The sequence below is a fragment of the Pholcus phalangioides genome, unplaced genomic scaffold, assembly GCF_987345545.1.
Source record: "Pholcus phalangioides strain wild (caught in Gottingen) unplaced genomic scaffold, Ppha-v1.0 ptg000004l_1, whole genome shotgun sequence".
Classification (NCBI taxonomy): domain Eukaryota; kingdom Metazoa; phylum Arthropoda; class Arachnida; order Araneae; family Pholcidae; genus Pholcus; species Pholcus phalangioides.
Window position 1 is genome coordinate 19,192,859 of NW_028301597.1, and position 27,788 is coordinate 19,220,646.

Sequence of the window (27,788 nt, forward strand, 5' to 3'; positions counted from 1 at the left end):
TAGGCCTATGAGAAAAATGTATATATGTAAAAATAAATCTGTGTGGACTATTTCTATCCTGTGTTCCAAAAAAGGAGAAAAAAACATACAAAATAATTTGACTAATAAAGAAATTGTAATTATCGATTCTGTACGAGAATACTAATAATAGAACTGAATGAAAATAAATAGGTCTTATACATCTACTAACTCCCAGAATGATTCTGAATATTTATACATGCATATATGCCAGGAGTTCTTAACCTATGGATCGTGACCCAAACTTCGTTAGCAGAGGATTTCGAGATGGGTCGTACAAAAATCTAATTAAAGTCCTGCTATCAATGCACTTGATTGCTTTCACTGATTTTACAAATTTTGAGAACCAAATAGACCCATGGGTCACGAAGTTTATGATTTTGTTGATTTCGGGTCGCGGCTGAAAACGGTGTTGTGAGCCCCTGATGTAGGCTATAGAACGGTCACATAATGAATCAGAATTTACAGGGGGTGGGGGGGGGGAAGAATCAAGAAATTAATGGGAGCACACGTAAAATTCAATTCGCTGCATGCTTACTAGAATAAATTAATGAGTTTATAAGACCTTCAACTATATCGAATGATATATTAAGAAAAATTGCAATATAAAAACCTCGATATGCAGTAAAACCTCGATAAGTCGTCACTCAAGTTTCTGAGAAATTACGACGGCTTAAGAGAAGTGTTGTCAGTTTCGAGTGCGATACTGTAAAAATCGTATAAATTTAAAATGTTATAACTTCATCCAAATTCAAATAAAATTACAGTAACAAGTTTATAAATTACGATAGAAAAAAAACTTTTTTTAAAAATGGATTTTTTTAAACTTTTTTTTAGTTTTATGTTATTTAGCTTATTATGGTTAAAACACAGGGGTACAGCTCAGCTTATACACTTTTTTTTTAAATTTAGAAGAATTAGAGTAACTGTTAGAATAGTCCACTTTTTCTTCAACACATTTAATTTCATTACTTTAAATTCTTCTTGGTACATAATGTACCAAATTCAAGGATTGATAATGAATAATGGGCAGGGCTGAACAGGTTTTCTTTATGTCTGTTCTGCCCTGCCCATTGCCCTCCTCCGCTTGGGAAAAAATGTCTGTTTTGCCAATCAAAATATTTTTCTCCAGTTTGAATCTCACAAAAAAGTTGAGGCTCTTGGAAAATACCTCCCTTGCCCATGCAGAAATCGGATCAAGTTTGAACAGTCCCTAACGCTTCAAAAACTTTTTCTTTTAGTCAGCAAATAAACTTCCTCCTTGTCCCTTTCCTCGCTCGAGCTTTTTTGATATATAAGTCTTTTATGGTTGCTTTGGAACATATAACAATGCGTTTAATCAAGCTCTTTCTTTAAAGGGAGCCAAAGAAATCATCTGTTCCTCTTTTTCAAACTTTCAAACTTTTCCATAATGACGAGTTACCGAAATTAGTGGCGAGTAAATGAGTGTTTAATAACATTGTTATCTATGAAAGTTAAATGGGACGGAAGAAAATGAGACTTAATCGGAGGGACGACTTATTAGGGTGACGACTTACCGAGGTTTTAGTGTATATTGATTTATTATGAGAGTGAAGAAAGGGGTTGATATGGAGCTCGATCATGAAAAAAGGGATAGATGGGATTATGGGAACGTGATTTTATTTTCCAATTACCAGATTTTCCTTAGTATAACCGGCAGCGTTCTATAATCCGCAGATGCAAATTTCTCTACTATGAGCAAAAAATATCATCGTAGGCCTATAATCCACGGTGGCGTACAATCCGCAATCGAAAATTTGATTCATCAACCATGAAATTTTTAAGAATGGGAATAGGTTGGTAGGGATATTTTTGCATTAGAAATGTTTATTATTTTTTTTGCTCGAGTCTATAGGCCTATACGTCATCTATAAATCTTTAAAAAAATTGTTTTTGCAAACCTATTTTGAAAATATTTGTTCCTGTTCTCTAACTACGCCACTAGTCCAACTACAACCTTTCCGTTGGAGCTAGTCCGTTCTCCAACTACTCCAACTAAAAATCCGCAAATGCAGCGGAAAATAATCCGCACTAAGAAATTTCGACCTTCAATCCGCGGAAACAGCGGACACAGCATTACACAGGAAAAAATACGGCTATTAAAATTTTCTCGAAAGTGATAGCTTACACCTGTATATTTTAATGTGTGTATCTAAGTTGCAATTGATCATCCGCTCATTTATCTATAAAAAAATATCGGAGACAGCTTATGGGGTGTCACGACCCTTGATATCAAATTTTCAAAAATTACTTCAAAAAATATTTCATTCAATTGCAAGTAAAATACTAAAAATTTCGTGTCAATCGATTAGTTTTTTCTTTCTAAGTTAGAGGAAGGAATAATTAATTATAGTGTAAACGTATACAAGAAAAAACACTTTGAGCGGGGTTTTCTCAGATTGTAGTTTTCGTTCATACATAAGATTAAGTCCTACGGTGTTTACTCACTCTGCAATAAAATTAATGGCATTCTAAGTTTACCAAATCTAACTGAATAAAGGTAATTACGATAAAATATTGCTCATATCAGTTTTTCTCCTGGCCTTCACTTGATTAATTTCCGTTATATTGCCTATATTATAATGTCAGAGAAGTAAATTGCAAGTGGGAGTTGGCCTACTCATATACCCATATATATTATATTTAACATTTTTTTAAAGTCGTTATTCAGTGAGAAAAACATTGAATCATTAATAAATTGTTAAACAAGTTAAGGCATGTTTTCAATAGAAAATTTCCTGACTTCTAACAAAACATTGTAACTAAAAATCCAAACATTTATTTCTATTCCTCCGAGTTATCCTTCAAGTTATACAATAGACATGTCTTGTGCAATTACACGAGTTCAAAAGGTCGTTACTCTCTAACTCATTATCTTTACACAGAACTTTCTCATAATTTGCATAAAAATTTTGGAAAAAAAAAGGAAGAAGAAGAAAATATTTACCTTTGTGTTTAACGAATCAGCTTTCTATGCGAAATATAAAATATCAAAAAATAAAAATAAAATCGCGATTTTTTTTTTATGATCATAACTCGCTTATATCGCTTCACAATCTGGTCACGTTCAAGTACCGGAACTTTAACATGTAAAATAACGAGCTTAAAATTACTCACTGAGGTCATGTCACGTATCACATGTTAAAAAAAAAAATGTCTAAATATAGAGCTCAATGCTACCACCTCTTTCCTCTTCTTCGGAACGCCTTCGTAAAAATGCGATTTCTTTTAACCCACCCCGAAGGCTTGGCCTTTTCCCTATATAATCGCTGCTGCAATTATATTTTTCTTGTCCTTCATGCCCCCCCCCCCCTCTCTTCAAAGCTATGCAAGCACAAGGGTTTACCATTGTGCTGTTCAGTATCGAATTATTGCTTTATTGGTATTCAGAAGAGACAGGTTTATCCCACCAATCGCAACAGTTTCGGGCAATCGACTTCAGAGGCTTCCACATTACACCTTCAAGCATGTAGTTAGATCCTTTGGTGATAGAGCAGCTGTTGGAAGAAATAGAAAAATACATAAATAACGAGCTGTAATTGGCCATGAAAGATTGTGATTGTTACATAAATGATATTTTAATCCTACAAATATTGGTATAATTTGAGGTAAGGTCAAGAGAAAAGTTACAAATCCCTGTGCAATTTCTTTACAACATATATCAGCGTTCCTCAACCTATGCATAGGTGCATACGTAATCCACAGGCAGACTTGGTAAAATTATTCACCCGTTGTAAATTATATTAGTAATATCCATATGGGCTCAAATAAAATAATATCTTTACTCATAGATTCACCACACAACATCGAGGAGATTTAATTGCGATCCTGTACACGGGATACCACTAAATTTTGCAAAAAAAAAATTGCAATTCATTGTTTTAAACGTAGTTTGCTAATTACTGCTAAAATTGCTGAAGGTGTAAAAAATGAAGGGCTGCTACAATACGCAATAAACAAAAATGCATTTCGCAAAAAAATATGAAAATGATCTGATGACCATATTTCACTGAGAAATATAAAATTCGGTAAACTGGAATCTTAAATAATAATTTGTAAAATACGGGGAATTGCCAGTTGTCATCAAAAACATTGTCAGAAATAGGCACAATCAAATCCCCCCACTCGGGATTAAAATTCGAAAAAATTGAAAACAAACGTTAAACCTGACAAATATGTGAGATGAAAATTATCTCTAATTTTTACCATAATTATCATAACAGTATAATTTATATTATGGAAACGCTGCGTTCATTCACGACTTCAGTAAATATTACGAATTCAACATACTGTACAATACACCATAATCTCATTATAATGGACTAGTAGGGGGGCTAAATGTTGCCCTTTTTAATGACAGTCCGGTTTATAACAAATACATAATTCTTATAGGGGTACAATAAAACTAGATGTATATCAATGAAAAAAGAGAAGTCGGTAATAAAAAGTGTTTATATATCAAAAACAAAAATCCAGATTTCGGACATATATTGAATTGAAAAATATATGTAAGTATACACTGATTAATTTTTTTTAACTGTCCGTTATACTAGAGTACGTTTAATGAGGTTCTATTCTGTACTGTTATTTGAATTTATAGGATCACCATGACTTCTCTTGAGCTGCAACTTCCAAAGCTGTATATTAATTACAGATTGGAATTCTTCCTGTTTTGGGAAGATTAAAAAAAATTAGCCCACTACAGGTATGTCTTCCGTTTTACGCGGTTACACTATACGCGATTTTGAAAAGTTAATTTTTTAAAAATTGCGACCCGCAAAATTTGGTCTGTAGTTTGACTTTAATTTTGAAAATGGGCTCACAAATTAGAAATATGATATAATTAAAATAAAATTTGTTCATGAGGTGAGACAAATATCGAAAAAACGCTCAAATCCATCTCACAAGATCTCACTAATGAACATTTTTTGGTAATACATCTCGACAATGCCATCAGAATTTTAATCGGAAACGATCCTAATGAATCTAGAATTGTCATATTTACGAGGATTATTCAGGATTTTCTAGCTTTGCTTCTCAAGTTTTTATAAAGAGACGAAAAATGCTGCTTTTCAGATGAATCTTGGCTGCTTTCATTAAAATGTTATCAGTCTATCATATCAGGCTCTTTAGGAAAGAAAACATCCACACTCACTGGAATAAACTATTGTGCTGTAGTGGAGACAGAAGCAAAAAGCACATATATTAATTAAATTTATGCACATAGCCCAAATCGACGAGATTTATTAAAAATTTTAATTAATTAATTCATTAAAAAAATTATTTTTCTGCGTAAAGTTGAGTTTGCTTTTTCTTATCCCCTTGAAGAAAACACTTGCCACTATCTTACCCATGTTAAATTTTACTCACTTTACGTGATTTCGTCTTACGCGATTATTTTCTATAACTAATTAATCGCATAAAGCGAAAGAGCCTGCAGTAATTAATAGTGATTATAAATAATTAACAATAACTGTGTAAGATGTCGACGAGATATGCCTATAGGCTATATTTCGTCAATATCTTCCTATATCTTGGATTTTTGTTTGTGTCGAGCATCTCTCTCAATATCACATGAATTGTGTGAAGAAAGTATGCTGTGAAATATATATTTTTTAAATTTATGAAAAAAGTTTTGATATAATAAATACTAAGATGTGACAGATTATATTGTAAGTGAAAAAGAATTATTTTCAAATTTCTTGAATATGTCATTGATAATATAAAATAATTTATTTTACTGTCTGTCTGTGATATGCTTCTCTTACAGCAGAATGTTGATCTGATCATCTGGTATAAAAACAAATTATATTAAAACAGATATATACGTAAATGCGATTTATGTGACATGATGTCAAATGCATTGCTATAGTAATCATTTAGTTCTTTTTTTCTTTTTTAAATTATGTTGGCCGTAGGTATTACATGCAGTATTTTCCTGAGAAAAATCCGTGATGAAATAACTCGAAGATGCAAATTACATATCTTTAAGAAAAAATATCATCTTATAAATAAAAAAAATAAAAAAGTACCATCTGTATAAATCTGCATGTGAAAAAATTTTATTCATCAGTAATGAAATTAAAGGATGGATGGCGTTGTTCGTCACATTTTTATGGTATGTAATGTATGAAATTTGTCTATAGATATACATTTTTATGTTCATGCTGAAGCCAAACCTAAGACATTAGACCATTTAGCTACGACTGTATAATCAGCCCTGAAATTGAAACAACAATTAATTAAAAAGAAGTGAAACATTAGTATGTTTAACTAGCACGTGGTGATTGCAGTAAACTTAATTTGAGCACACTTGATCAAACAATAAGTGTTTTGCAAGAAACACGATCGAGTTTTTTTTATAGTAATGAATAAAATCTATGATGAAATGGATATATACTATTTATTATAAAAAAATACAAATTTTTTCCCCCATATTCCATTTTTTACAAGCAATAAAGTCTGTAATTTTATACCATATTTTCTTGCGTTTAATCCGCAGATTGTGAAATTTGAAATACCAAAAGAAAAAATCCAAAACCAGTGATTTTTTTTAAATAAGTCGCGTACTGACTAAAACGCTTGAAGTGGGAACGTTATAAGCGGGATCCACTGTATAACCAAATGGTAGATTTTTTTAATGCTCTCGTATTAACCGAAGTTCAACCACACACAAATACAATTTTTACTTTTATATATACCACATCATGGGACGCAAAATTCGGCCCATGGGCCAATCTTCCCAATTTCCAAATTTCATCCGCTGCACGAAGAAATGTCGAATATTGCATTATTTCAAAATAAGCATTAATTTTTTGAAGGGCAGACAATTTTCCAAAACCCCATATAAAAGAATGTAAACAGGCGACCGCCCTTTTTAAACAGTTTTAAAACGTGTGATAAAATGCAATGTATATACGAATAGAATTACGTAATGCATTATTGGTTTTGGCGGAGTGTTAATTATGCAAAAAGTACAGTAGCCTACCAATTAAATGTAGCCTACATGTTCCAAATAATTTTATCAGGGTTTTTCATGATATATATATATATATATATATATATATATATATATATATATATATATATATATATATATATATATATATATATATATATATATATATATATATATATATGTATAAAAATCTGTGAGAAGCAATTTTTTTAGCTCTGGATTCACTAGGTGCTAAGTCACTTATCTACTAATACGTTTAAGAAACCAACTGTCACCGTCTCACCGTGGGTTCGGACCATAGACATAGAATAGTATTCTATTATTACTCTGTGGTTTGGACCCACGTCCTCTCACTGTGTAAGTGAGCGCCCTACACCAGTGGTTCTCAACGTTTGGAAGAACGCGGCCAGATTGAGTATTTTTTCGAGTGGAAGGCCCGATCATAAACGACTATGGAAAATAAATGGGGAATCAAAAGATGAATCACTCACGGCCTGGTTTTACTGATGCCAGGTCCCGGCGGTCGAGAAACACTGCTCTAGACCAGCGGTTCTCAACCATTTTTGACTCGTGGAGCCCCGTATAGGCCTATTTTTTATTTATTCATCAAAGTTACTGATTTATTTATATTTTTTAAAATATTTATAATTTTTTTTTTCGAAATTTACTGTTTTTTTTAATTTTTCTCGAGCTGCCGCGGAGCCCCCTGGAGAGTGCCCAAAGAGCCCCTAGGGCTCCGCGGAACACTGGTTGAAAACTACTGCTCAAGACAACTACGCTACAGAGGTAATGAACACCTTGTCTTACAACTTGAATGCATTCAACGTACATGAACATGGACAGACAGCCAGCAAAAGTAATCTTGGGAAAAACGTAACTCGAGAGCCAAAATATTTCTGCACCTACGGACAAATAGCATATCATGAATATCATCAAACTGACTGAAAGGAAATACAACTATACGGAGTTGCTCTCTCTCAGGCCTTGAACAGACAATTCTCATAATGAAATGACATTTGCTAATAGTTATAGCAATTATTTAACTGATTAAAAAAAAACATGGATCACACTAAAAAAAGCATTTCCGGTCCCCGTTTGTCCTTGTGCTAACGTACCCGGAAGAAATGGGACGACAACAACAGCATATAGGCTATATTTCTTCATTATGCACTGAATTATTCGTTACTAATTAAATCAATCGTTCGAGATTGGAATTAAAGATACTCTGCTTTATTCAAACAGCAAGATATTTTTAGATTATTATAATCGATATAAATCCAAAAAAAAAAAGAATAATAATAATAAAATAAACGGCAAAGTTGTTCATTGTTAGAAATATTCATTGATTCAGTGTGGGATTTCATATTTACTATTCATTAAGTAACCTACTGTGTATCTGGCAGTCCAAGTGCGCTCAACCATTTGGAGAGGGTGGGCCACTTCATTAGTTCGGGAACGCATCACGGGCCACTTGAGTTATCTGAAAATGTGCCACGGGCCACTTCGGTTACCTGGAAATGTGCCGCGAGTCACTCAAGAGGTCTGAACGTGTGTCGCGGGCCAATTGAATCAGCAGAAATTGTGCCGCGAGTTACTCAGGTGATCTGAAAGTGTACCGCGATCCACTTGAGTGATCTGGAAATGTGCCAAAAGCGCCACTTAAGTGGTCTATTAAAATGCAACGAGCCACTTAAGTGGTAAGTGCGCTGCTAGTCACTTAATAGATCTGGAAATGGGCCGACCAGTCACTTAAGTAATCGGCAAGTCTAGCACGTGGCACTTAAGTAACTAGAAGTGTACCATTGACCACTCATGTGAGTGATTTGGAAATGTGCTTGGGTTCACATAAGCGATCTATATAAGCGGCGTTGGCTGCTTTAATGATCTGTAAATATGCAGCGCGTCACTGAAGTAATTTAGAAATGTGCCACGGGCCACCCAAGTGATTTGATAATCTTTCGTGGGCCACTTGAGTGGTTTGATTATTTGTCGCGGGCCACAATAGGTGACTTCGTGGGCCACATTTAGCCCGCGGGCCTTCGGTTGAGCATGTATGCCCTATTACATCCATTATGGTAAATTGTATTTTGATTGTAAGTAACAAGTAGGAAGGAATAAGTAAGGGACAAATTACATCAATACGCAATTTTTAGTTTGCTTAAAATTTTCCTTCCTTTACATTTGCCAGATGTATTTTTCTCCCCTGCATGTTTCTGATAATTTCTAAAACTCATAGAAATTCTCATTAATATATTTAGAATGTCACTCACTATTCTAGAACTGACCCTTCGAAAAAAGAACTGAATTAAATAAGGGCCGAAAAATTGGAAGAATTATAAATTAAGTTGATTTATCGATTAAATTTTTTAAAAACGGGAAAAGAATCACTATTCAATGATTTCTTAATACCGGGAAAGCGGGAATTAGAGTAGGCCGGGCCATGAGTAACTATTTCAGCCCCAGGATTCCGTTATGGCAAACATATGAGCAATTTAAGTAAATGTAGAGGCATTTAATAACATATAAAATACTAATATTCAAAGTTTATTTCCTAACGTTATTAATAATTATGTATATAGTTAATTTTTTATTAAAAATAAATAACTAATAAATATATTTGTGTAGAAATAATTTGTTCTCTTAACACCGATGATTTAACAAAACAGATCATGTGTCTGGGGGAGGGGGGTAATTTATCTTGCGTATTTTTAATAATGTTTTAAGTCTAAAATACTATTTAGTAATGTGTGCAGTTAATAAATTATTACAATTAAACTATAATACCATAATATTGTTAATTAGAAGAATTACCGCAGCCTAAACTATTCTAATATATTGTTGGAAATATAATGTAGTTTTATAAGGAAAAATAATTCTTTAGAAAAATTTACTAAACTACAGAAAAATCAAGTTCTTTTTAATTTTCGGAGTGATTTCAATATTTGTAGAACAATCCTTCAAACAATTTGAGCTAGGTAATTTTATTTAAAAAAAAAATATATTTCATTGAATTAGTTTTGAAATGAAGAGATTTGCTGTTGCAAAAAGGCTTCACGTTCTCCACTTACAACAAACTTTCATGCACAACAGAAATCGTAAAAAATCCCTGTAAGCTCCCATATCCTTCTTAATGGGAGTAGGCTCTCTTTCGATGCTTATTAGGTGCAAAGATAGTGGTATAGGAAAAAGTTCCTTTAGGATATCAACTTTACAAAATATCTGGACTTTTTTTTTTTGTCAATGCTAAAATAATACTTGTCACTGCCGCTTAAATGGTTAATGAAAGAATTAAAATGATTTTAAAAAGAAAACCCGAATTCAAGTAACTTATTCATTCGATATTCCCGCTGTTCGTCGATTACTTGAAAATTTTTCAACGGTACAAAATGTCTGGGCTTGTATTACTTTATAAGAGGCAAGAGATTGACGAAATATCTCGTCAAAAAATTTTTTAATATATAGTGTGTAATTCATTAATTTAATCATTTATCTATTAATACAATTAATTTTATTCAAAATTTATTGATTGCAGCTTTTAAAATGCATTATTCTAGGGATAAATTTTCTTAGGCATGTATAATTCATTACAGAAATGTGATCTGGCTTAACGTTATTCTTCTTCCGGGATCCCGGAGAATGAGTTCAGATTTCAGAGAAATTCCCTGTTGCATTTTAGGTACGGGACAACGGAAGAGGAAACCCCAGTTGAGGGCTACTGATATATACGGTGCATCCAGGGAAAGTAAACACATCTGTTTTTCTTTTTTTCACAGGAAATATTCACAGGATATATTTCACAAATATTCACTGTATATTTTAGATATAGTGATCTCAGTACTAAACGGAAATATTATCATTAGATATTTTTTGAAAACTTAGAATTATCTCAATACCTTTTGTTTCATTCTCTACCTTTTTTTTGAACTGTTCATTTAGTTGCATTTTTTTTCCGTCTTCTTAACAAACTGCTATTCTGCAAATGGGTTCGATCTCTGCCTAATTTTCGGAACTTTTTCCCCCGCTAACGAGTTTTCCTCCGGCTTGTTTACAAAGTGCATCCAATCCACGAGGGAAAGAAACCATCGAGATCGTCTTATCAAAGGAAATGAACGCGCCTCAAGTTTCTCTTCTTCTTCTTTCTTGTTAGTATTAGATGTGTTTCTATTTTTCTTTTTATTTATTTTTCATTCTAGTATTATATTTCTTTTTCTTGTTGAGTCCACTTAATGACGATGTACGAGCGCGGTAAAGTCCTCTGCCCCAAGCAGTGATCAACCACTTGTCCACTTGTCCATGGCTGGCTCTCTCGCTCTCTCTCTATATCTCCCTCGTGATGTCTCTCTCTCTCTCTCGACTCGTTTTCTCTCCCCTCTGCTAGAGATAGATCTCTTCTTTTGGATCTTTCTTTTTTTCTAGCTAGAAAACGAACTCCGTCTCGACTTATCAGCACGAATACCATGTTTTCTACTTCTTTTCGGTATTTTTTTTATTTTTTTAAAGCAATTTTCTAGTTTATCTATCGACTTTGTATTTTTTGTCGAGTCTAACAGGATAGCCCCCCCCCCCCCAATTCCCTACACCAGAGTTTCCGATAAGCTAAAAAGAGCTCAAGATATGATTGGAGGAGACCGAAGAGGAAATGAATGGATAGATGACCGTATTCCTCCTGACAAATCAATTCTCGTGTGAATCTGGAACGATTGGTACGACATCTGCTCTAATTTTGCTTGCCGCCATATTAGTTCATCATGCATGTTCTTTGAACTACATTTACCCTGATGTTTATTTATCACGTACTACATCAGAAAGGTTTTGGTAATTGATGGAGTTATTAGAAGAACGGATTTTTTTTTTACCTTAGTTTTGTAAAAACAGCATGTGTGATAGAAACTTCAAATGTAAATATCTCTTATACGTGTATGAATATAGATTTGTCTTTTTGTTGTAAAAAATAATGATCAAACTGTATACTTAACACATAATCTTGCAATTATCCAAGGGAACAAAAATGGCAAAGTCCATCGAAACGATACATTATTATATTTCGCAGTTTTATCCTTAAATCGAAAAAACAGGATCTGAAAAATAAATCAAAGCTCATTCAAGTTCATTTAAAAAAACTATACGAAGAATAACAAAAGATTATTTTGATTGTATGCATGAAGAAAAAATATGAAAAACAACAGCTTGTCATCACTGAATATGTTTTGCTGATTTCTTCTACTGTAGGCTACTATTTTATGACAATGATATCAAAGAAGTGAAATACTGCAACTTCTAAATTCGTAAGAAATTTCAATTATATAAGGTGAATCGATACAATATAGCAAGTCTGCTTTAATCCTTTAAGCGGCATAGCAGAACTCACTAGCCCCGTTCAAAATGCCGTAACTTTTAAATGAAGCAGATTTTCTTCCTAATATCAGCAGGTGCAAACCAAGGGGGAAGTATTCCATTGAGAAATCAACTTTACAAAATATCTTGACTCGTCAATGATCAAACAAGAGGCTTTTAAGGGGACAAGATACCTCATCGATGCCGATTAAATGGTTAATTTAAGATTCCCTTTACAGCTGGTATAACAGTACATGATATCACAGTCCTACATGGTTTCGATAATTAAAGTTGGAGTGATCGTAGCCAGGGCCGTAACTAGAAAGGGGCAGGGAGGCTACTGCCCCCAAATTTTCGGGTCGGATATTTGATTTGGGAAGAAAGAACACCGTTATAAAATTATCGCATTTTAAAGTTGTTGGGGGGGGGGCGGCGGCTGAATCATGTCTGCCCCGGGCGGCAAAAATCCTAGTTACGGCCCTGATCTGAGCTGTCAACAGCTTTAACTTCCTATCAGGAAATTATGAAACATCAGAAACGTCTTGATGAAAGGATAAAGAGACTTTTCGAATCCGCTCACGAAAATCTTCGTATAGCGTTTAGTGCGAAATCACATCACAATGTTCGCAAATGAGTTTTGTCAGCAAAGCGCGTCCGTCTAAACTAAACATCTGCATGAAGATGTTTATACCCTCTCAGGAAGATTGAGAAGTTTTCTCTCATGTTTGCAAAATACTAGCATGTGTGCCCTGAAATTTTCATTAAAAAAAATTCCCTAGTGATGAATGTCAGAACTCAAACTGCCCGCTCTTAATCCTTTTTCATTCTTCATTAAGACGTTTCTAAAGTTTCATACTTCCTTATTAGGCAGTAGACTGCAGAAAACACGTCGACTTCAATTATAGACATTTTTGTACAAAAAGTTATTGCATTGTTCAAAATATAAATATTACGATTTAAGTCCAAAGTCCTCTTTGCCTGCTCGTGAAGACGGCCACTTCACGAAGTCCCTAGACTTCACAACACGTACAATAGAAGGCTATACTTCATAGGCTCTCTATTTATTTCACAGTAATACTTTTGAATACTAACTATACTCAATGCCACCGAAATTTACACAAAAATTTTTATTTGTTAACCCATGTTTTATTTACAATTTCCTTGAAATTTTCGAGCAATGGAACAGCAAATGATAAGATTGAAATAAGTCTAATTTGAAACGAAATCATTTGATTTTCAATAAAGGAAAAATACTTCTTTCTGGATAATTATACCGAAGTTAACTCGGAATTAGGGAATATTTTCTGAATAATCAATAAACTTGTCTTTTTTTTAAAATAACAACATGAGCACAGTATTAGTGGAAATTTATCACAGGCTCTAAAATTATGACATTCATTTCGAGAAAACTAATAATGAGACCGGCATTCCCAATTACTGTCTCTCGGCACTTTCTGGTGCCTCAGAAGTTCTTATTATAGTTACCTAGAATTTTAATCTCATCATTATAGCTGAATGGTATTCGTTCTGGCAATTGCCCCCTAAACCCCTCAAAAACAGTTTATATGAAACTTACTCGCAAAAAACTTCCTCTTGAATTATCTTACTCTATCAACCATTCTATAATTATCCAGGTTTTTCATTACAAATATCTGGAAGTAATAATTTCTGCCGACCTTCGTTGGAACCTCTACGTCAATTACGTCTTTCAAAGTGTATTTCCAAAAAAAAAACATTTTTTTTTCTTCGGATACCTTAAAAACTCCGCCCGTCACCACCGACACATCCCTGCTTCCAAACCTATACCCTTCCGATAGGCTACTCCCATATGCCCGTGAAATCTGATGAGACCCCCATACGCTGTACAATATACAGGGTGATTCAGAAAAGATGGGAAAAACTTTAAGAGGTTATAGTACACACCAATATAAACAATTGTCTTCAAAGAATGCATGGTCTAACACGAACGCAAACACGCTAGCGGTCAAAACGTCCGCTCCGCAAACATGAAAAAGGCATTCCTGTTAAAATTTATCGGGAGAAAAAGAACACCATGCGTGCAAATGTAACCTAGGGCGAAGAAGAAACCATATGAAAATCTGTGTCACAGTGAATAAAGGGCGTGGACGTCAGCCCGCCATTATCCCGTACGTAATAACTGTTAGAACGGTTGCACGCTGGAATAACATCACAGGGCTGGTGTCCGCTCCTTTTATTCACTGTGACGCAGATTTGCATACGGTTTCTTCTTCCTCTCCAAGTTATATTTGTGTGCATGGTGTTCTTTTTCCTCCCGATAAATTTCGACAGAAATGCCGTTTTAACGTCTGTTCGACCAGTGTTTCACGTTAGACCATGCATTCTGTGATGAAAATTGTTTGTATTAGTGTGTACTACAACCTCTTAAAGTTTTTCTCGTCTTTTCTGAATCACCCTGTAGACAAGTTAGAATCCATTCGAAAGAAATCCGCCCGCTTCATTTCAAACCTCTGGTCTTCCTCTGTCTCCGTTACTGAACTTTAGCACCAACTCAATAGCCACAACTACTTTCCACCTATAGGCATATCTCTCAATTAACATTTTTTTTCTTTTCAATATCCTCCATGGCATTTTTTATTTTAACACTTCTCATATTCTAATTAAACCTTCACGCTTTTCCAGTTGACTCAACCATTCCCAAAATATGAAACCTCTCTTTGCAACCGCTGACTCTGTTTCAAATTTAGTTTCTTTTCTCGAACAATTACTGATTAGAACTTCCCATCAAACATTATTGATTGTACAACGGTTTCCGATTTTATTAGTAACATACACCGTCACTCTGTCAAATTTCATCACCGCATTCTTTTGTTTAGGTCTCGGCCAAGTAAAATTGAATGAATTAAATAGATAGTGGTACCGTGAGCGTCAAAAGTTTCGAAATCTCTATGCTAGAAACGTACGTAACAAACCCATGTACTACTACGGCAAAATATGTAGAAGTTAAGTACATTTCAATGTCTCTCAGCTCTAAGCAATTTGAGGAGAACTGATTTTCAATGATGTTTAACAATTGGGAAATAACTTTAAATGTGTACGATTTAGTTAAAACAAATCTGCTTTCTTATGGAAACGCAGTGATTCTATCTGTTGTCGGTTTAGACTCCCCTACCGTTTATCTTTTGATATGTCCGATTATAAAAATTTTGCATTCCAAAACTCTAATGTGTGTCTTCTGTCTTAATGACAGAATATTATTTTATTCTAAATATTATTCCAAATATTATTATAATATTTAGAGAAAAGTAACTTCTTTAAAACGATCAGTTGGTATTAATACAGTAATGCTGAAGTTAATGATTGTTCTCAAATAATATCAATGTCTAGATTACAATTTTTTTTTCAACGTTACAAATGTTCTTTAAACATTACAATATCAGAGTTATTTCCTAAGACTCGGTTGTTCTTGATGGGAAAGAAGCCTTGACGCCATTTGAAAATTCGTGTTAATTTATTACTGTATACGCTAAAACAATTTACAAAATGATTACATTTTTATCAGCATTTTGCTCAAGTAACGTTGCACGTGCATTTAAATGTTACTGTTTTTTTTCCCTTTAAAAGAAGGAGGGAAAACACTATAGTATATATGCCCCAAGAATAGCACACAGAGATAGAAATAAGTGGCTAAGCTTATTATGAAACCCAAGCACGAAGTTGCAATCTTGTTTAAATGAGCGTGAAGCTATGAACAGCATAAGCATAAATTTTCTTCCCACACCTCCAACACCAAAATTCCATTAAACGAGCCGCCGCCATTCTCCTTTCTCTCTCCGCGTGAAAACTTCCCAATCAAGATTTATTTTGCTTGATCAAATGGGTTTGAGATGGAAAACATGGAAGTTCTGGTAGTTGGAGACCCAGTATTCCAAAATAACTATATTGCAGAGACTTGTGAGATTTGCTTACGCAGATAGAAACGCGTGAGTTATCTATGTTTCTTTGAAAATTAAATTTAATAAAAGAAACCCCCTAAAGAAGTTTCAATTTTCAGTGACTTGCTACTAGCGAATTTCAGTTCATTTTAATGAAAAGTAACTCAAAATTGATAATGAAAATTGAGGAAATAATTACTTAATATTTGTTTGCAGAATATAAGGAAATAAATGCTACTGAGGCCTATACGTGACAATTTAATTTTATCTGGCACTGATAGGGTGTTACGTTAATTTCACAGAACTGTCTCAGCTTTTTTCCGTATGCTACTGCAGTGCATGCGTCCATGAAGCGATTAATCAAAGAAATATAGTAGCTCTAATACATAATATTGTGCATCTGTAATTCAAGGTATTTTTTTACATAGTCATATATTTTCAGTACGACGTATAATTGTTTAAGGAAGAGTAGATAAACTTTGCGTAACTCAGAAATCACTAACGAATATTTGCAATTTTTCGTATATTTGGTTGCTGTAATTTGGAAAAAAACAAAAATTCGTTGTAATTAGTTTTTAGAATAAAATGTCACGAATGAACTACCTACGGTAACCTATAAGATAAATGTAAGAATTTAACGTAATTTGTTAGCATATAATTGTTAACACAGTTGTTTAACAATTATTTAAGATATAATTTTATATTGAGACATTGTTTACCCATATATTTATTTGAATTTATTAGAACATAAATCACTTAAAAAGTTTATTAGTTTAGCAATAAATAAATATATCGAAAACATTTTCACCCATTAAATGAAGTAATTACCCACAAAAAAAAATAATTTTTACTTGATATAAACTAGTTTTCACAATTATCTTCTTCCATGTTTAATCAATTACAAAACACAATTGATATACTTTTATATAGGCTATTACTCAATCTTTTAGTTCCAGTATCATCAATTGTATGGATGTATTATGAGTTATTTTTCCTGTTCAATTCGTTGTTTTCTTTACATTTTCACTTGAAAGAACGGTTTTCATGGCTAAAAAGACACCTTCTAAATCGCTAACTTCCAAAAAAATTTCATAACCTCAAATAATTACTATTTAAGATCGCAAGAAACATGAAGTGAATTTAAAATATAGTACAGTATAATATTTATGTACATACAGTAATTACTGTATTTCCTAACATTAATTGATTTCAGGTCTGATCGTGGAATGCAAGGAATGCAACAGACGGAAATCTAGAATAGCATAACATGTGTTCCAATCTTAAATAAATAGTTATAATTAGCGTAGACCAGACATCTTTAACCCGTTTCTCGCGAGCACCATGGTGCTCTATGAAGCACCCGGAATGCTCTATGCTCGTGGCCGATTTGGTGCTCGGGAGCACTTGATCAACGTTCCAATTAAACACCTTGTACAAACTGCATTCAAGGATTGAAATTATCCTGATTTCATGCATTCGTGTGCCAAACATGTCATAAAGGTTCTTCTTTTGATGATGGGTACAGGCAGTGCTCGCGACTAGGAGGTTGAAAATCTCTGGTGTAGACTGTAAGTATTAGCTGACACTATTGGGAATCAGATAGAAACGCTGAGAACTAATTACACTGAACCTATTCAAGAAATATTGTTATACGTTAATTAATATAAACAACATGAGTGTTAAGTGCAGTCAAACTCGTTTATAACGACATCGCAAATTGCGCGAATTTTTGTCGTTATTATCGAGGTTAAAATTTTTCATAACTTGGTTTTAAAAAATGTAATTATAGATACAATCAAATCTTCTGTGCATGAAGGGGTTATTTCATTATATTTATGGGATGACTACACTTGATCGAGAAAAATACGGTCGATTGATTATATGACCCTATAGCCAAGGTGTCGTTTCAACAAAGGTCGTTATAACCGAGTTTGACTGTATATACATTAATCAATTTCTTACATAAAATAAATAAGCCTATTGGTTAGATTTGCTCGAATGTAACCAATACGCTTATTGGCTGCATTTTTCGAGTTTTATAAAAAGATGTTTCTAAATTTCTATAATGTAATTCCGGCCTAATATGAATACAAATACTAATACAAGGCCACAACAGGCAAAATGCCAAATGAGGTGGCTGAGGAAAAAGATGCTCATAACAAATATGGATGTAATATATTTCTAAAATACAGCAACCCAATTAAAAATGCAATTATAAAACCTAAAGACAATATATATATGTAGTTGATAAAATATTAGCCATAACTTTTCAGCACATCGCACTAGTAGATGGTCCAAGTCGGATAAGGAGGGTATGAAATACAACAGACGTATTGTGGTACCTCAACAAACCAAGGATGGTGATTCCGATTCCGATAAAATATTATACAATGGCATAAAATGTATTTATGATTGTCTTAGTATATACCAATAATATAAAAATTTGGTAAAAAGTCTTTTACAAAACTTGAAAAAAAACCCCAATAAGTTATTAGTTACATTCACTCATAAGCTTATTGGTTGAATTTTTCAAGTTTTATAAAAGAACTTTTATAAAACTTTTATAATGTAATCCCGGTCTTACACACTTGTTCTCTAACGCATCCAAATATGTTTCTTTAGTGATACAAATTAGCAGAATGCATTACTTTACAAAAAAATGTGCATCTCGTGGGTACGATTCCAATAAAGTCATGGACTAAAATTGTATTCGAAGAAACAATGAAACCGGGATTACACTATAAAAGTTTAATAAAAGATATTTTACAAAACTTGAAAAATTAACCAATAATTACATTTGCTCGAACGTAACCGATACACTTACTTGTTGCATATTTCAAGTTTTATAAAAGAACTTTTCTATAACTTCTATAGTGTAATACCGGCCTGACACGTTTTCGAGACAAGTATGCAATTATTTTTCTGCTGATCCAAGAGTTTTGTCCCGAAAACGTCTTTTACAATTTTTTTTAAAATTAAAATACCATGGTTTCTTTCATTTTCTTAAAAATAAACTGTATCTTTCGTCTGTGACAAAAGTAAGCGTTTAATATAGATAAGGGTACCATTGTGCCCGACCAATTCTTAATTATTCTCGAAATGGGTTTGAATAGAATTTTATAGACTAGGAGAAGAATTTAGAAATAAAATAGTTTTAGATTTCTATACGTCTCTCTCTCTCACTCCCCCTCTTTCTCTAAAAGTTTAGATTTCTTATATGTTTTATAGAAAGAAAAATTCTTTTCCTCTCTTTGAATTCTTTACTGCAGTTCCTTCGGTTGGAAAGGAAAACTCATTGCCAGAAATTTTCTCGGGCCAGCGATTTCTGGCATCTCTGCGGAAAATTGCATCTGGGGCTCAAAGGAAAAAGGGTTACTCAAGTTTATCTGAAAACTATGTGCTACTCGGGCAAAGAGCTCACCGTTTTTGGCAAATCTTACTTCTTTTTGGTGGAACATTTTGGCGGGGTCTTCGCTTTTGTAAGCAAAGAATCGTAATAATTAACACTTTCTACAAGCAATTAAACTTGAAATTACCATTTTTATGCATCGAAAAATGAAAAATAAGATGATGGTTTTATACAGAAAATATTTCGAAAGTTATCAGTTCATCTCTGATTCATCCTTTTCATAACTTGAGATGATGTATCCATAATACAGTAGTTTAATCCGTAAATAAATAGTTATTTTTCTTTCAGCATCCATATGTAGCCTATACCAGAGTTTTCCAACGTAAACAGCTCTCGTGGAACCCTTGGTGGTTATTAGACGGTTCCATGGAAAAGAAACAAATTTTGGATATTCCTTTAACAGGCAGGGTGTCCCGTAAATTTTACGTTCTGAGGTTTGAGAATCTTTATTCCCAGCAAATAAGGAGTTTCCAAAAAAAACCCTTTTTTTTATGGCATAACTAAATTAATTATGGCATCTTATCTGTCGCAAAGAGTGAAATCTGCTCTTCAGGATTAAATTTGAATTAAAAAAAAAAACTCAAACAGATTACACAAACGAATCAAACGTGAAGAAACACAGTGAAAAGACGGCCAGCATTAAGCTAGAGAAAGCACATAATTCTCTAGAGAGGCTGCCATTTTTTTTTTCTGCTTGTCACGTGGACATGATGCTACATCAGGGGTCTTCAACCTTTCACACGCGGCGGGCCAAATTGGAACTTCCCACGAAGGCCGCGGACCACCAACTCATGTAATTAAGTGACATCTTAATAGAACGGCCCAATCGGGTCCCGAGTTTAACAGGGTCAAAAATAATTGAAGACTTTTGTTTATTCTCAAAAACTATTGCTTTTATTTTATTTTGATTAGTTTTTAAATAATTTTTGTTCTTTAATTCAGAAAAAGGTTTGATTAATTACGGATTAAATTAATTAATTCTGAAATTAATTTTAATCTCAAATTACTGTAGATGAATTTTTAATTATTCTTTTCAATAGTTTTGAAATTATTTTCCTTCTCAATATATCTTGAAATCATTTCCTTCAACAATTATGCAGTTATCCACTTATTTATTATGAACCAATTGCTATCAGAAAGTACACAATTACTTCCCTTATTGGTTTGTTATGTTTTTCACTAATTCTGGAATTATTTGTTTCAAAAATTCAAAACTTCTTTCAGTAGTTCTGAATTTTCATCAATTCTGGAACTATTTATTTCATTTATTCTAGAATTATGTCTTTTTTTCATAAATTTCGAAATTATTTCTTTCATCGATTCCGAAATTATTTATTTCAATAATTTTAGAGCTAATCGGTTTTCAATGTTTTCAACAATTTTCTGAAAATGATAAGCATACCACGATAAAAAGCTCAGAGGGCTAAATGTGGCCAGCTGGCCATGCGTTGAAGACCACTGTGTTACATGATAAGTACTGCCTAGACAGCGATAGCACCCGTGCGTTATCTGGGCAGTCTCAAAATTTTGAGTTCTCCCATTCACATATGTACAGTCATGATCACTCGTGAGAAATTTCCCATAATGCTTTTTTTAGAATCAAACAAAAGAATAATTTGAAGCAAAACAATTGCAGTGCGATGCCTTTCTTGGGATCTTTCCATGATTCAAACGTCCACGGCAGTCCCTGACCGACGAGGTCGAGAGATTGAAATTACTGTTCTTTAGTTATTTGTCATTTAATGGACTGGATTTTTATAAATGAAAATTCAAAGTAAGGAGCCGCTTACGAGCATCCGTGACAAAAAAGTTTTTTATTTAGGTTCCGGGATTTTTAAGGGTTCCGTGATGTTTGATTCCACGGTAATCTGAAGTAGCTCTCACGGAACACGTTGGAAACCTATTGCCTATACAACAGTTGCTTTGTCATACAATTTGCAAAACAGTGGGTACAGTTGAGTCACCATTTCTATGGAACTAAATTCAATTAACGTCGGTGATCATAACTATATCTACGCCAGGTTTTTCTTCTTCATCAAACAGTAGTTAACTATGAATGAGGTAGCCTCTGGAAGCTTTTTCACGAAATTCTATTTTGGCGCTACAGATAGAACCTACAGCAAAGAATATTCGCCAAATTCGAAAAGCATCAAAGTCTTGAGCAACCACACAATCCAATCCAGCAACCGCTAGGATCTAATGAATTTTCAGTATTGATCGACTCCCTGCCAGGGGTATCATGGAGAGATAATGAGAAAAGTTTTCTCTCCTCTCTATCTTTCCTCTCTGGGCACTCTCTATCTCTTTCTATGCTTTACTCACCACCCACTTACTTCACTCCTCCAATGTAACTAGCCCTTCCTCATCATCCTCATCTCGAGTTTTTACCGAATCTTTGAAACACAAGCTCAAAGCTAGAACGTGCCCAGAATAACAAGAAGACGCTTAAGTTCTCGCTGGTCCAAGGAAAAGGCAGGGAGAGATGAGTACATACACGGGACAAGATTAAAGTGAAAACACGCAAAATTCGAATTTTGTGAATTTATTTTCCAAAGAATTTTACGTTTTATTTATGTAAGGTAAATAAATGTTAGAACTCTTTGCAGGTTTAGGGACATCGGAAAGTTCATATTCGCATGTATGTGTCACAGTCGCATGATAGTGAATATACAGTGATTCTCTCCATAATTCCCCTTGCCGCATTTTGCTGGCAAACCATTGATCCTAGAGCATACTTCGAATTAGAAAAAGTATCCAAATAGCGTGTAGTGCAAGTATTCAAATACACCATTTTCATGTTGCAAGAGTTTGTATAGTTATAAAAATTAATTATCTGTACGGACACCTTGTCTTCAAAAACCCAATTAAAAAGTTTTTTCCCTGTCTCTTCTGAGGCCAACAAAATATTACACGTTTCTAAGTGCAATATTCGCTTAAATTATTTGGATTCGAAAACCGGAGAATAGTTTGGAAAGAACAGTAACACACTTAAAGAGCAACGTTCCTTTCCCATACTAATGCTGTTCTTTAGAAAGTTTTCTCAGGTTTTTGAATTTAAATATTTCAATTAATATTTAACTAAAAGTGGAATTTTTTTTATTAGCCTAAGTAGAGACTGGGCAAAAACTTTCTAATTGGGTTTTCGGGCATACGGGAATGGTATAAAAAGTTAGTTTTTATATTTTAATAACTATACATCCCCCTTGCAACATGAATTACGTATCTGAGTTTCACACGTTATTTGTGTGCTTTTTTTAGTCATAAGTAGGCCTCTAGGATCAACGATTCGCCAGTAAAATGAGGCAAGGGGAATTAAGTAATCACCCTGAATAAATTAAAACTGATTACGACCGACATAGATCAAGCATTTCCCAGACTTTAAATGGGACTATGAATATTATATGTGGTAATACAGTGGGTCTCGCTTATAACGTTTATCTAAAAACCGTCATGCAAAAACGTTGTTAGTGGGAAAACACTTTAAGCGAGAAAGCTTAGCAAAAAGAGTTGAGACCACGAAAATATGTCGTACTAAGCGAAAAAACGTTATAAGAAAGAAACGTCATAAGCGGGATGTACCGTATTTTTGAACATTTGTCTCTTAAAGGATTCCGATATTTTAGAAATTATAGTCATTTGAAAAAAATATCGATGAAACTTGTGTGTGTGTGGGTGTGTGTGTGCAAGTTCTCAAAAAAAAAAGCAAAAAAAAAAACAACTCTATACCGCTGTGGTTTATTTTATTATTATTTTTGTATAAATAATAAGTAGTTATCTTAGATATAAGTTATCTTACTATCAATAAATATATGTAATGTTATAATTTTATGGAGAACAAAAATTTACTTATTTATTAGCTTATAGTAGGAAGAAATTGCTACTAAAGTGAAAACCGGATTATTTCACGTTTAAGATGCAATAAAATAAATAAAGCCTGAAATATATAAATTCGATGATATTCAGAGTGTTTTAATATCTTTCTATAAAATATGTAAGCTATAGGCCTATATATATATAATCGATTTATTGTCTGTCTGTGTGCACGCATTTTCTATACACGTCTACAAATTTTGAAGTACACCAAACCGGACCTGAATATGTGTAATTATGTATATGTGTAATTATATGTATATGCATATGTATAACTTCAACTATATATGCATCGAAAATATCATCTAAAAATATATCGGTACCGATATTTCCAGTATCATATTCGTTACAATATTTTCTAACCACTCTAACTACTGTTATCATCGGATATCTTCCTCTTACATGCTGTTCCAAACTGCTCATTAAACCGTCCTCAGTTTTATTTTTTTTCAAGAGATCAGTTCATAAATATTTCTGTAAATCATCGTAACAAATTTAGGCATACAATCTTGAAGAAGGCCTTAATTACCATCTGACGTTTAATGATAATAGCAACGATAAAATCTCTCTCTTTCGAGATATTTTTATTTCTATTTTTTTTTTCAGCTTATAGAGAGTTACAAGAAGGAATAGAGGTATCTCTCTTGAAAAGATGAGCCTAACTCCCTCCTCCTCCTTACTTTATATTGTGCGTACCTGGATATCATTTTTGCGTGCTGGTATAGAAGAACACCACATTTTACCTTTTGAACAATTTATGTGTATTTTTTTTTTTTTCTTTACGTCTCTCTTTATTTTGAGTTCAAGGACACAAGCTCTGTAAGATTAAGTTACCCTTGGGATGTCAGATGTTGTAGGAAATCCTTTGATGAAAGGGGGAACAAGCGGTAATATATTAAGAAATACGAAAGGCCCACCTCCCAGTTCTACGCGTAATTTATGCTGCGCTCGGTGGGAAGGCACCGAACAAAACAAACGACTGAGAAACAGCTCCAAAAGAAAAGAAAAAAAAAAAAAAAAAACTTATTTTCCTTTCACATCCTTCTTTTTCTTTCTATATCATCATTTATTTATTTACTCCACCTCCTCACATTCTCCTTCGGCCGCCGTCTCTTTTTTTTTCAATGCATTGACAGACAAGTCAATTTGTTAGATATTTTATTTGTGTCCTATGACTGCGTCCTCATCATGGAAAATAATAAGATATGCGAGGGGGGAAAAAACTCATGGGAATAAAAATGAGCTCGTCTGTGTCAGACACGCCAAGCTGTGCTTTCTCTGTTTTCGCAATCAATGAGAAGAAGCATTTATAGAGGACTTGCATAATTATTATTACAGGATGGGAAATGTATTTTGTTATTTTCAGCAAAATAAGATTATATCTATTCAATTCAGAAAAGTCTATTTTGATGTTATTTATGTTTTTTGTTGTTCGATAATCTTCGAGCGAATGTCGATAACAAATAACCAAAAGAAATAACGCTTAAACACACATTGATTTAAAAAAAATCTCATTGTTTACAGTTATAAAAGTGATTTGTAAATATTATTGTTATTTCATCGGCATTGCAGGGCTGGACGAATCTATGGCCCGACATGCCAGTGGCATGTAAAAATGTTTACCGGGCATGTATATTTTTCAACCACATGCCCGACTAGGGTAGATAGATAGATAGAACCGCTCACAACTCCGGACTGATGCAAAGCACCTTACTTCCGTTACCTCAAAAGAGGCAGAGTTGTGTCGGAAAAGTGAGCAAAGATTTATAGTGGTGGCTCCCCTTGCCCCGTGCTCGCAAGTTTCGAATTACTCGCGTCGTTCTCCCCAGGAAGACAGCCATCAACCCGATGCAACGTACAAGCCATTTGACAAAAATGGGTGACTGAATCCAATGACTAGGGAAAAAAATTGCACGTGCGCCCAGTGGCACATAAGGGCCGGAGACCGCAGCCTGAGATTTCGAAGGAAGTGTGGAAAAGACTTGTGGGAAAGTAAGAAGAAGAAGTTAGCATATTGAAGTGGGAGAGATTTGAGAATGGTCTAAATACACAATGTATACAAAATATATATACAGCGCCTCCACTGTGACGGGAAACGAACCCGGCGAGGGTACATGAAAAAAGCAATTACAAAATTAAAACACTTTTGATGTTTTTATTATGATTATCAGCGTTGATCCAAGTGTTTTTCCAGTATTCTGTCCTTGTGGCATTTAAAACAAAGACCTTAAAAGACCTAATTTTTAAAAAAAATCTAATTTAAAATCCAAATTTCTCAAGCCCGGGATGAGTCATTTTGCAACTCACCTCAGCAACTGTATTGGTGCATAATAGGGCAATAGGTTTTATGGCATACAATTCAGCATGTCCAGAAAGCCATTATCCAGGCATTTTGGCCAGTATCCAGGCATTTTGGCCATTATCCAGGCATTTTGTCCCTTATCCAGGCAGTACCCGGTATTGCATTATATTGCATTTCATTATATACTTCTGATTCAGTATTGATCCACGGAAATACTTTGTATGAGCTAGTTATGAAAATTTATTCCTCGCCGAAATCTTATTTTGAGTACAAATACACAGGCCACAACAGGCAAATTGACCAAACAAGTGTGTACTCAGGAGTAGAGGTGCCATCTGTGCCCAACCCTCTCCCCTAAAGTGATCAAAAACAAAATAGATTTGAGGGAAAATATAATTTTAAAAATTATTTTTCTTTTACCAACATATTATTAGGCTCATAATCAAAATTCAAATTTTCCGTTCAAAGTTGGAGTGAATAACAAAACTATAGGTTACAACTAAATTCCATTTACAAGAGCGTATATATCAACACGCCAGATATTCTATCTGCTTCCATAGTTTAAATGGTAGAGCACTCGTCCGGCAAGCGAGAGACCAGGGTTCGAGTCCCCGTGGGGCATAGATGAATTTTCTTCCTTGTAATCTTCATCTCCACAAACAACGTCTTTCAATGAATCTTGTGTTAACAAGTGGAGAGGACATTTCTGTATATTGAGAAGTATCTCAATATACATTTCTGTATATTATCTTCTCAATATTCTTGGGCAAAGTGGATCAACTCTTCTACATTTCCGTAAATAAATAAATTCCATCATAACCACTACCTCTCGCTAAAAATGGGCCCCGTGCCAGTTCCTGATGTCACACCTTCGACAACTAATTCAAGAAAACGTGTTCTCCCCCAAACAAACAAAATTATTTTGTCCGTAAAAGTAAGAGATTGGTATCATGAAATTACTGATACTTGTGTTCCAAGTAAACTTAAATATTCATTCTTTTCATTGAGCTCCAATTAGATGAACACAAAAACTGAATCCCCTGTTTGTTTTTCTTTTCTGCATTTCATTTTTAGGTTATAGTTTTTCTCTTGAAAAGCGTGTTTCTATAAATGCAGTAACGCTTTAGCGGATAGGTGAAGGAGTCCTGTACCCCGGACCTAAATGAAACAGAGGTGTTTTCTTTCCCAAAATCGTGTAAGAATTTCCCTCATTTTTGTTTTTCATTCTTTTTTTTTTCTGCGCAAATTTTAAAATATTTATTTCCCGACATTTCCGCACATTTTCGGTTTAATTTTCCCCACCCAAAATATATGAAATCAGAATTCAAATGCAGCCTCGAAAAATGTTTTGACCAGACTGTCCTGTATGAAAGTAAAATGATGAAGAAAAAAATTGTAAAGGCAGTTATTTCATTGGAACTTTCCTATAATGATCAGTGAAATTTTCGTGAAAAAATCTATCGTCTAATTATTAATTCAAAAAATTGTTCAATCGTATGCACAAAGTTTTGTAATACAAACCATAGAAGAAAAATTAAACTTACCTTGCGAACAATTTTATCCGATATCTGTGAGAGACCGCATAACTTTAGTTTAAAAAAATATAAGCTTAGATATGCAGCAGGCTATTACAAAAGATTCTTGTCATCTTGAATAATCTGTAATTTATGAAAAAAAAGCAAATATGACACATTTGTATGAAAATCAGTATAGATACTTTGTAATTTTATTTCAGTTATTTCATTTCAGTATCAAGTAAAATTCACTTGAATGTATTTATAGGTATAATATTATTAATAATTAATACATATATATGTATGTATGCATATATATTAAGCGTTTTTTGTTTTAAATATATTGTATATATTATATATACAAGCAAAAATGTCAAATCATGTTATAACAAACTCCACCAGACCGGAGAAATCACTTCGTTATAATGAAATTTCGTCATGAAGGAAT

At 33.6% G+C, this 27,788-nt stretch overlaps 1 long non-coding RNA gene across 1 annotated transcript; it reads right to left on the reverse strand.

The window, feature by feature from the left end:
- On the reverse strand, positions 1-27,483 carry LOC149086714 (uncharacterized). Its single transcript, XR_016192495.1, has 3 exons — positions 27,371-27,483; positions 11,974-12,075; positions 1-3,536 (listed from the first exon to the last, which is right to left on the reverse strand). It is a non-coding gene; the product is annotated as an uncharacterized LOC149086714 (long non-coding RNA).
- Between the last annotated feature and the right edge of the window lie 305 nt (positions 27,484-27,788).